Source organism: Zalophus californianus, chromosome 9 (assembly GCF_009762305.2).
Source record: "Zalophus californianus isolate mZalCal1 chromosome 9, mZalCal1.pri.v2, whole genome shotgun sequence".
In the NCBI taxonomy this organism is placed as follows: Eukaryota; Metazoa; Chordata; class Mammalia; order Carnivora; family Otariidae; genus Zalophus; species Zalophus californianus.
In genome coordinates this window covers 11,366,418-11,376,728 of record NC_045603.1, presented here as the reverse complement: position 1 = coordinate 11,376,728, position 10,311 = coordinate 11,366,418, and the positions used below count along the sequence as shown (strand labels likewise).

The 10,311-nt window shown below is 53.4% G+C and overlaps 1 long non-coding RNA gene across 1 annotated transcript; it reads left to right on the top strand.

Moving 5' to 3' along the window:
- Window positions 1-149: 149 nt before the first annotated feature.
- On the top strand, window positions 150-8,737 carry LOC113923118. Its single transcript, XR_003520177.2, has 3 exons — window positions 150-2,478; window positions 3,967-4,112; window positions 4,204-8,737. It is a non-coding gene; the product is annotated as an uncharacterized LOC113923118 (long non-coding RNA).
- Window positions 8,738-10,311: the final 1,574 nt, after the last annotated feature.

The following is a 10,311-nucleotide window of genomic DNA, read 5'->3' as shown; positions in this document are numbered from 1 at the left end:
GGCTTGGACCATCTGCGGGTGGAAGGGGGATTCGCCGTTCCCCCCCCGCCGTTTCGGAAGTGAGTTCGCCCACGAGGGGCCGGTCGGGCGCGCGGGAGTTTGCAGCGGCGCCTGCGCAGTAACGAGGCCGCAGTTGCCGACTCGGGATCTGTGAGCGGGTCACTTCGCAGAGATTCTTGTGGCTCAAGTTCGCGGGCACCTGGGAGCAAAGCCGCGTTGGTGCATCAAGAAATCCGGTTCCTGCCCCACATCCCGCAGGGAAGTCCGATTTTTTAAAAAGCCCAACGACATTATGCAATGTAAGATCTAAAATAGGACCGTGTTTATAGTGATGTCTGTGAACGAAAGGGAGAGCAAGTAAACTTTGCCCCGGGCGAGGGTTGCTCTCCGGAATGTGAAGTCCTCCTTTCCGCTGAGCCCACTTCCTCGCTTGTACGATGGAGAACGTGTGACACCCCCTCCTCCCCCCCCCCCCCCCCGCCCTCCGCCCTACTGAATGAAAGCGGGCCTCCAGGACTCTGCCCGTCGCTCAGGAAGGCTGCGCCCATCTCCGCCCACTTGCCAGGGAGGTCCCTCTTGCTGGGCGGTCAGAAAACCAGGCTGAAATCCCCACCGTCTTGGCCTGGCGCGTCGCCTCACCCTGAGCCTCTTTGCTCATATTTGAAGATCGGCCAGCAGAACCCGCCTCTGGGGTTGTCCTGAGGAGTACAAGAGGGGAAAGATGTAGGGGCCCCGGGCACAGTAGGTTCTCAACAGTGATTGTCGAATGGATGAAAGAAGAAATTTATCTGGACAGATTTGGCTTATCACCATCACGGTGATGACATCATGGCCAGATGCGCCCCCGAGGTCACTCCTGCTGACCCCCTCTAGGGTGGCTGGCGCTAAGAGGGAAGAGTAGGCCCTGGGCGAAGGTTCTTGTGCCCGGGGTTCCCATCACGAAACGCTCCTTCACCAGGCGTTTCTCTCAGCTGCTCTGTGACTTCGTGTGGCTGCCAGCCACGTGCAGGGCAGTGAACACACGCACACTCATCAAATTGCTAAGAACTTTTCAGTCCCGATTCTGGAGTGAAACAATGCAAGTTGCCTGGAATTTTCTTTCCTTAGGAATCATTCCTGGTATTATGGTTGAGGCCTCTCTGCCTCTCCTTCGTTCTTTTTAACCTGCTTTTCTTTTTTGAGGACATCATGCACAGCTGAATCAGGCACCTCAGGCCTCCGTGAGTCAGAATGCCTCTGCCTGGTCTTCCTGCTCCCCCTTCAGGCTGTCCTGTCCATCGTCACCCCGCTAATCCCTTCGAGGACCCCTTGAGTGAGTCCCCTCCCGAGGCAGCTGCATGGAGCTGAGACACTGAGCTACATCTGAGGGGAGGCTTCTGGAGCCCCCAATTGCCTCGAAGGGGGTAATGGCCCCTCCCTCATAGGCTGTTGTCCTCCGCACCACATCCACTCTCCCTCTCGTTGCCACTCTGTGATTTGGGTCAGCATTTTGGATTTTTCCGGTGAGATGCTAAACTGTGTATAATGAATTCTACCCCGCTTACTCCACAATCCCCAGGGCCTTCTGTATATTCTTAATGACTAATGACAGCTGCCTGACCGTCCCTGGTTTTAAAGAGGTCAGAGAGCTTTGGAGCTATAAGGGCCCTTGAGAAATTCTAGTCTGACCCCTCCCTGAGCTGCTGTAGTGGCTAAAGCTGGCATATGTTGAGCACATTATGAATACTGGCCTCATCCTGAGCACCGTAAAGGCTTAATTAATTTACTTTTCATGATCGTATGTGGTGTTCATAATAACCCCTGTGAGGCTTGTATCATCCCTGTTTGATAGATGGGGAAACTGAGGCCCAAATGAGGAAAAGGCTGACACCCAGAGTCACAAAGCTAGTGAATGGCGGAACTAGGGATTGAACAAAAGGAGATTGTCAAGCCCGTGGTGTTGACAGGAACCTGTCCTTCCTCTGCTGTCTCTCACACTTCCTTCCATCCTAGAGAATAAATTTATTGAGTTCCTTGCAGTAATAGGTCATGTCAATTGAGCCTCATATGCCAGGCATGTGCTAAACACTTCACATCCTCTCTCTTGTTGGCTGCAACGACTCTGAGAAGTGGAAACTGTCATTACTTCAGTTCAAGAGGCAAGAATCTGAGGTTCATGGCAGCCCAAGGTCCTGCGACATGTCAGCTGGAGTCAGAACGGACCTCAGGTCCTGTTCTTGGGACTGATGTCTTTTTCCATTTCCCGGTGCAATCTTCCCAGTTTCATTAATAAGCTTTCCTTGAGTGCCTGCCCTAGGCCAGGCCCCGGGCTGGTGTTCTGGGCTACGAAGTGAGGGTGACAAGAGTCCCAGGTGACTCTGTCAGACTGTGGTCCCGTGGGAGTGCTGGCCAGTGTTGCACGCCTGTTTTCTGGAGGAGGCCGGAATCTGGATTTTGTGTGAAATCCTCTGACTCTCAAATGATCTGCGCCTGCTTGTGGTGAGTGTTGAACGGGAAACGATTTGTTGAGCGAAGAGAAAATACTCTTTGCTGTGGTTCCCGGACTAGCGACATCAGCCCCGCCCCCCCAACAGGGACTTGCTGGAAATGCTCATTCCCAGGCCCCACCCAAGCCAACTGAACACTGGGGGTAGGAACCACAGTCTGTTTTCATAAGCCTTTTTGGTGATTTTGATGCATGCTATTGTTTGAGAACCTCTGCTCTTAGGTCATGGTAGGGCCCACCTTTATCCATTTTCTCTGTTTCACTGTTTCTCAAACTCCCCGAGACCCTTCCTGACACAGGGCCTTTGCAGTTACTGTTCTCAACGTGGCTGCATGACTCTTTCCCTCAAACCTTCAGATCTTGTTCAAATGTCATCTCCTTGGAGAGGCCCTCCGCAAGCACCCAATTTAAAGAATCACTCCCAATCTGTTGGTCTTAATCGCTTTGCCTTATTTTACTTTCTTCATGGCACTCCCCGCTACCCGCTACTATATCCTGTACTAGTCATTTGCAGAGTGTCTGTCTCCCTCCACTAGGAGGTAAGCTTCACGAGGACAGGGACTTGGTCTCTTTTGTTCTCCCAAGATCTCTAACGGTGCCCAGCCTGGTGAGGTACTTGGTAAATATTGCTGAGTGAAGGAAGGAGTCTTGTAGAGTTTACCTTTCGGGTCATTCATTTATTCATTCTACAAGTACTGATTCTTGAGTACCAGTTCTTGTGCAGGCAACAGGCTTGTTGGCCATGGCCATTCAGATGGGGACTGCCTGTGGCCTGCGTCCTCTGCTGCCTCCCACCCCCTCGTACATCAGCTCCAGATCTGTAGAACCTCCAGAGCCCACAGACTCATAGGCTCTGTGGAATTGGAGGGCTTAAATAGCACTGCTCCCCAAAGCCGGGGACTGGGCTGTTGGGGCTGATTTGGAAGCGAGGGTTTTGGGGGAGGCAGCTGCTGACAAGTTGTTCCCAGGGACTGTTCCATCATCCTGGGGTTGAATGCTTCCTGACGGCCCTGACAACACAGCGTGCGCCCAAGCTGCGGCTCGGTACCCCAGACAGCTGCGATACTCCACGCACATGCCCGGGCCGGTCGTGCCCACTGGGGCCGAGTCCTTCCACCATTGCTCAGGGGGTTCTCCTCTGCTTAGGCAGCTCCTCAGAGCCCCCATCGCTTGTAGGGTGGATTATGAGCAGGATTGTTGGGTGCAAAACAACTCCTTTGGATAAATAAGAGGCTTTAGGGGAAATTCGTGGGGAAAACCTCTTGAGAGTTATTCAGCATAAAGCCTCGAGAAGAATATGTTTCATGCAATAAGGCCGATTTGCTCTAATGCCCTCATGTCGGGGGGGGGGGCAATGCAAAAGAGAGGACTAGTAGATTTGGGGGAATTTTATGTATTTTGATGAGGGCTTCTTCACCTTGGCACTATTGACATTTTGGAGGATAATTCGCTGTTGTGGGGGGCTGTGCTGGGCATTACAGGTGTGTGGTAGCATCTTTGGCCTTTACCCACTCGACGCCAGAATCATCTCCCTCGTTGTGACAACCCCAAATGCCTGCAGATATTGCCAAATGTCCCCGGGCGGCCAAAATCATCCATGGATGAGGACCGCTGATGTGTGAACTCAGTGAGTAAGGAGTATTGATTTTAAAACTGAAATTTGCAAGGGCCGGGACTCAGACTTTCGGTCTGGGTTCAAATCCTGCTTTGTTTCTTAGGTTCTGTTTTGTCATCCCTGCTCCTGTGGGTGCTGCACGGATCAGCCGAGTTAACTCCCAGAAGGGGTCTAGAACAGCGCCTGACAAGGAGTAGGATTCACTAAACACCAGCCCGTACTAACAGCGACCGGGATGCTGATGAATCCCCCTTAGGGTGATCTGTAATGCAGCCTCGGCGGCGTCTGTCTGACAGTTTCCTACGATGCACTGCGTCTCATCTGCCTCCTGGTGTGCTGCCTTCTCATGGTAATGACCTTTGCTGTTCGTTTCTCCGTTGTTCACGTGGGCCTGGCTGTTTATGCCTCCACTGATGCGATGCCTGGCGGTGGCCATCTCGATAAAGGGCAGAGGAAATGTGACGGACTCACCTCCTGTGCGCCTGGAATGCAAAGTGGAGCCTTGAGCTGTGTGGCCTCAGAAGTGCACGGAGGCTGCGATGTCCTGATTCCATCAGCAGGGGGCAGCAGCAGCTGGGAAAATGCCTGTTGCAGGAGGGAGCCAAGGGCGGCCTTCGCGGTTGCGTGTATTTAAAGTGGAGCAAATCATCCCTCCAGAGCCACCCGCGGCCTCCTTTAACAGACCGCGATAGCTCATCCGCGGGAGCCAAGAGCTGCTTTTCTAGAACATTCTACATTTAGCATCTCTGTCCACTTCCAGATGGCTCACTCTGAACCCAGGCCAAATTCTGCTAGGGGCAAAGTTAAGCGGGTTCCTGTTGCTCCCTGTGCCTTTGCCTCTCTGCTGACTCCACCCTGCCCTGTCCACTTGTCTGAGTGACACAGTGCCTTTTCTAGGGCATCCCGGCAGCTGCACCGCACGCTCAGGCCCCGTCTTACTGTGTTCTCCATCTCCCCCTCACACAAACAGCATTCCAGAGTCTCATTCTCTCACAGCTACCCTGCATTCACTCTGGACCCCCTCTACCGCATTTCCTCCGTAGCAGCCAGGGGCATCTTTCCAGTTTTGAATGGACAGTCTCTTCTCTAGGTTTAAACTGTAAAAGGTGGAAGAGAACGGTACAGAGAACGTTCCCTCCCAGCCATGACCACAAGCCTGCAGTTCCCAGCCCCGGGGGCCACCACTCTTAACAGTTTCCTACACCTTTCAGATATTTTATGTGCCTGGCAGCAAATGCACATGAACATTCTTATCCTTCCCGCCTCCTTCCCCCTATGAATAGAAGCTGTCACACACACTCTCCTGCACTTTGCTTTTTCTAACAATATACTTTGGAGAGGCTCCATGTCAGCACCCAAAATGCCCCTCATCCCCCCCCCCCCTTTTTTTTATGCTTGTGCAGAGAGTGGTCTTTCTAAATCTTGTATTTCCACTGCAACTCCCTCAAAGACTTCCTTCTGTTTTTCCCAAACATCTGTTAGGCCTGGTGAGCTGGCCTTGGCCTAGCTCCCTTTCTGTGTCTAGGGCAGGCTGGCTTAATCCATCCTCGAACTGGATCTGCCTCTCCGGCCCCAGGGCCTTTGCCTCTGCTGTCCCCTCCTAACCTAGTTTGCCACCACTGTGCTTTTCTCGGCTCAACCATTACTTATGCCCCGTGTCCTGTACATCCCGTAGCAGTGGTGATTGTTGTTTGTAGCACAGTGATTCATCATAGGCTCTCGACCAGAGTCCTGGAGTTCAAATCTTGGGCACTTTGTAGCTGTGGGACCTTGGGCAGCTTGCCACACCTCTGCCAAGTGCCATGGGAGCAATAATAGATCCTTCATCCTGGGCTTTGGTGTTGAGGATTCAGGGACTGGACGAGTAAGCACAGAGCAAGCCTCCATGCCCGTGGTGATTGGAGCGCATCTTTTTCACCTACTGAGTGCTAACCCCTGAGGGCAGGGACTAGGCATCACATCCCAGTGCCTGGTATAAAGCAGGTATTCTATAAAGATGGCCCAAATCTACTGGGCATACTTACAGATTAGAAGGAGCCTCGGTACGAGCCAACAGTAGTTGGCCCTTGTGCCAGGCTCCTTCTTAGATTGTTTTACCCCATCCTCACAACAACCTTGACAGGTAGGTAACATCACTATCCCCATTTCCCAGGTGAGGAAACTGAAGCCCAGAGAGGTTAAGTAACTTGCCAGAGGTCACACAGGAGCAGAGCTAGGAGTCAAGTCCAGGAAGACTTCTAGGAAACAATAAACATTTCAAAAATAGCGTCTGAACTCAGAGATGGTTATGTCTATGAGTGGGAGTGGGCTGTGCTCTGGGGCATCTTTCCCATCCATCTCTGCCCGTTTCAGTTCTGGGCTGGTTTTGAGACCCAACTCAAATAACCCCTCCTTGCTCCAGCCAGGCAGTTCATGTCCTGATCTACCTCTGGACCCTCAGAGAGGGGAGGCAGCCAGCCCCTTCACCTGGGTTTGGGTCCCCTGCTGTCCTGGCCGGGTCCCGCTCTGTAGTTCTCCTCTGTCTGCCCACTTGCTCATACAAGCACAAGGCTCCCAGCTTTTGAGACACATTCCCCACACCTCCCTTCAGAGCTTGGCTTGCCCATCCCTCTTTCGTTCCCTCACCTACCACTTCTGCCACAGTCTGCTGCAAACAGTCTCCCCCCATGTCAGAAGTCACCCACGGAGCAGTGGTCCGCTCCAGTGCTCGGCTGCAGGAATGGGGGACACTGCACTATGTGCCAGGCCCGCGGTGAGCACACCAGGCTCACGATAGCCTTGCTAGCTTCAGCCTATAGAGGAGCAAACAGACCCAGAGAGGTTTAGCAACATGCCTGGGATCGTATGCTTGAAGTAGCGGAGCGGGATTCAAACCCAGGAGCCACAGCTGCGGCCATCAGCTCCACTGTTTCCAATGGGGCGTGTCTGCCAAGTTGGCATGGCCAACCTCTTCTCTCTTGGCTTTCTTCTCTCTTCCTTGCTCGGTGAGGCCCCTCTTCCTGGTTCTTCTCCTGAGCCCCTTGACTGGTCTTTCTCCAGTGCATTGGAGGCTACTCTGCTCCCTGCTCCTGAAATGGTAGACCCCCAAGGGCTTCATGCTGTGCCTGCCTGCCCTGCGGGCGCTCCCTGGTGCCTGCACCTGGTGCCTGTCTGGTGACTTACTGCCCACAACAGGCCGCCCGACACAGGGGACTTGGGGATAATAACACCCCTGCTTGCTCTCTCAAAGAGTTACTGTGAGGGTCAAAATGTTGTCCAGGATATGCTTTGCAAACTGTCAAGTGCTGGGCAAAGGTCAGGGCTGTCACCATTACTGTGATGGGCTCCATGCAGAGGTTGGTTCCTGGTCCCCTGTTCTGAGTGTTCTTGGAGTGTGTCATCAGCACCTGAACGTAGCACGCCTGAGTTGGAACCTGGCAGCCTGCGGACAGGCTGTGAAAGTACCTGATAGCCATTCGGAGTGAGAAGCTGAGAGGCCTTTTCCAAATGGAACCACGGAGATGAAGAGACTGGCCAAGCATGTCACCAGGCTGGGCCGCCTCAGGGCCGTCTCCCGAGACTCTGGCGGCTGTAGATGGGTGTGATTGCTTGCATGGCAGGCATCCTCCACCCTAGAAAAGGGGGCTGGTGAGACAGAGCAGCACAGAGCCCCTCGACTTACCACCACCGTGGGCTGCATGGCCAAGGGTGCGAGCACCTGGCTCTCGCAGTTGCCGGAGGGGCAGGAGGACAGACGCTGAAGTCAGCAGATGTGGTTTAAGAGGCCGACTCTGAACAGAAGGATGTCTCTGGTCTACCGATGCCACCCTCCATATCCCCGAAGAGAGTTCAGACATCCTGCTTGCAGGGAAAGATTCTTAAAATCTCACAAACTTCATCTTTGCCGGGGCGGGGTGGGGGGGTGAAGAAAACCAGTTTTGGGATATGCAAAGTGAGAAGTAGATCCCGGGATGTGTGCAGTGGTCCCTCAGAGCGCTGGCACCTCACCTGTCTGGTGGCTCTATCGTGTCCTCCCAGACTTCAGCTGTCGGCGTCTAGTTTCCGGAGGGGGAGACTGAGGCTCAGTTCAACGAGTTGAGGGGCATGTCTGGTACAACGTGACTAATAAGAAGGGAGCGTGGGATTAGAATTCCCATCTCTTTTCTCCAAATCCCGCTCCTCTACCTGCTGGCTGGCTGGCTTTGGGAGAGCTAATGAGCTTGGCTGAGCCTCTGTTTTCCTATCTGTAAAATGGGACGAATGACCGACTTCAGAGGGCTTAAATGTGCCTTGAATGAGGCAATGCAGATAAAACACGTGATATAGGGGTGCCTGGGTGGCTCAGACGGTTAAGCTTCTGCCTTCGGCTCAGGTCATGATCCCAGCGTCCTGGGATCGAGCCCCGCATCGGGCTCCCTGCTCGGCGGGAAGCCTGCTTCTCCCTCTCCCACTCCCCCTGCTTGTGTTCCCTCTCTCTCTGTCTCTCTCTATGTCAAATAAATAAAATTAAAAAAATAAAAATAAAAAATAAAACACATGATACAGCCACAGAGCAAACACTCAGCATATGCTGGTAGTTATAGCTACTCGAGAGCACGCTGTTATTGAATGAATGAATGAATGAATGAATGAATGAATGACTTAAATGTACTCCTACCCTCTATGGGGGGATGGGAAACTTTCCTTGCAAGAAACCCAACAAATGAAAGCAATTTCCTGTAGATGAAAATAAAGTGCTCATGGAAGCAGTTTCTTGTGGCAGAAGAATTGGCCCCCACTTCCTCTGTATTATTCATACTCGGAAGCCCAGAAAGGGCTGGTTCCCGGCGCCGACAGCCATCCACGGCGATCTTTGTGGCAGTGCTGACAAGGTGGCGTTTTTTGTGATGATTACGCAAGAAACCTTTCCAGTCCCTGACCCTCTGCTCCAGCAAAAATGCTTTGGATCTTGCAGAACTGCCGGGCCATTGGCCATTTCTCATCCGGCGCTGGCTCGCCCCGCAAGCTTCACGGCCATCCCCAGAACCGTCTGAGAAGCACTCTGATGAAATGATCGCCCTCTGCCCGTTTCTCGAGAGTGAACAGATCTGAGCACTGGGTGACAAGTGGCCCGAGACCTGGAGTTGCTGGAGCAGTAAGAGAGGCCCGGGCATCTTGCTGGAGCGCGGCCAGGTCAGTGCCACGGGCACTGTGGTGAACACAGAAAACCTTCGAACGTTCTCTGTTTTCGCAGCAGGACGTTCAAGAGCCTCCCCAGTCAGAGGCTGGGCCTTTGGCAGCCGCTGCGCTCCTGCATCCTGCTCCGGGCTGCAGAGAGCTGGCTACTTGTGAGTTTGGGTCCCTAAATGTGGATGTACTTGGGGCTGTTAGGCAGATCACCGCACAGAGCACAGGAGTTTAGTGGGTCTGAGCTCGGCCTCTGGGGTCAGATAAACCAGAGATGGGCCCCAACTCCAACACTCTTTCGGTTTGGAATTCTCCCAGAAGCACACCTCGAGCACGGACTTGATTGAATACAGTGGTTTATTGTGAGTCGGTTCCCCGAAGCACTACTTGGGGAGCGGGGACATGAGACAGGGAGGGGACGGGGCAGGAGGGTGCACCACTAAGCTGATGGCTACTGTGGGCAGGAGGGTGCACCACTAAGCTGATGGCTACTGTCCCCATCCTGCTGGGGACTGAGGGCTGTGCCGCCGGTACCCTCGGCACGTCTGCCTTGCCCTGGGCGGAGGCTAGGTATCCACAGCCAGGAACAAAAGCCCCTTGGACAGTGAGCCTGGGGTCTTCAGAGGGTGGAGTGGGGGCACCGCAGGATCTGCTGTGATCCCTCCCCTCTCTGGGCCTCAGTCTCCCGAGCTATTAAAGAGGGATGAGGATACCATTATTGGGGTTTGGCATAAAGATTAGGGGGAGGGCATGTGAAGCACAAAGTACTGGACATGCCTGACAGCCGACATGGTGCTATTCTTGTTGTTAGAGTTTGCCGTTCGTGTTTCCGGAAGATTGTTCTCCTCTTAACCAAAGAATTCCTTTGTATCCTTCAGATGCCCGGCTTAGATGTCACAGCTTCTACTTCCCTGCATGTCTTAGTGTCCTAGGGCTACCGTAACAAATGGCCACAAATTTGGTGACTTGAGAGGAATGTATTCTCTCATGGTTCTGGAAGCCAGAGTCTGAAATCGAGCTGTCTGCAGGCCATGCTCCTTTGGAGGGCTCTGGGGAGGGTCCTTCC